Source organism: Octopus bimaculoides, chromosome 9 (assembly GCF_001194135.2).
Source record: "Octopus bimaculoides isolate UCB-OBI-ISO-001 chromosome 9, ASM119413v2, whole genome shotgun sequence".
Classification (NCBI taxonomy): domain Eukaryota; kingdom Metazoa; phylum Mollusca; class Cephalopoda; order Octopoda; family Octopodidae; genus Octopus; species Octopus bimaculoides.
In genome coordinates this window covers 51,539,060-51,540,092 of record NC_068989.1, presented here as the reverse complement: position 1 = coordinate 51,540,092, position 1,033 = coordinate 51,539,060, and positions in this window count along the sequence as shown.

Sequence of the window (1,033 nt, the reverse complement as noted above, 5' to 3'; positions counted from 1 at the left end):
TATATATATATATATATATATATATATATATATATATATATTTATATGTATGTATATATGTAAATATATATGTATATATATATATACATGTATTTATATATGTATACATATGTGTATATATATTTATATATGCATATGTATGTATATATGTATATATATATATATATGCATATATATACATATATGTATATATACATGAGTTGTTTACCGTAGGCAGGTAAAGCAACTGCAACTATTTCATCAATACTGTTTGAAAAAAATTTGGGGAATAAACGGGAAAATGGCCATTAGTAATGCGGAGGTGCTTGAGAGGAGTGGCATTAGAAGTATAGGATCAATGATTTTGCAAAGACGTTTGAGGTGGGGCCATTTGGTAAGGACGAGTGTTGAGCGACTGCCAAGCAACTATTTTGTGGGGAGCTGGAAGATGGTAGGTAACCAGCAATTATGGCTAAACTAAGTGTTAAGGATTTCCTTAATATGCTTTAATACAGACAGGAATTGCAGCTGGTAATTCGGAGAGGGAGGCACAGGACTGTGATGGATGGAGGAAGATAGTGCATGATAGATGTTCAAGGTTTGGGAGGGAGAGAGTGAAGTATGAGAAAAATAGGAGAAGGCTTAGATGTAAGAATCTGTGGAAAGTGAGAGAGTTGCTTTTCATGTGTCTGGTTTGTGGGCGGAGGTGTTTGTGTCGTGCAGGCCTGGTGAGCCATCAAAATTCTCACAGAAATCGACCCATGATAAACAATGATTTGGCTATTAAAATTCACAGCAAAGCATGTGTAAAGTGTTGAAGGGTGTGCCTCTCAGTTGGAGGTCTAAAAATACATGTTAAGAGAGTGCATATGGTGGCACCTGTTTCTCCTGCCAGCCAACACAGTTGTCTAGTATGTAATAAGGTGTATACAAGTTTGGCTGAGCTTAAAAGTCATATAAGTGCATCACATGGCAACAATCATGAATCATTTCAGTAAGTCTTCTTGGCAATGGTTTTCCCGTGTAGCGAGGATGCCGCTGTGATACATATATA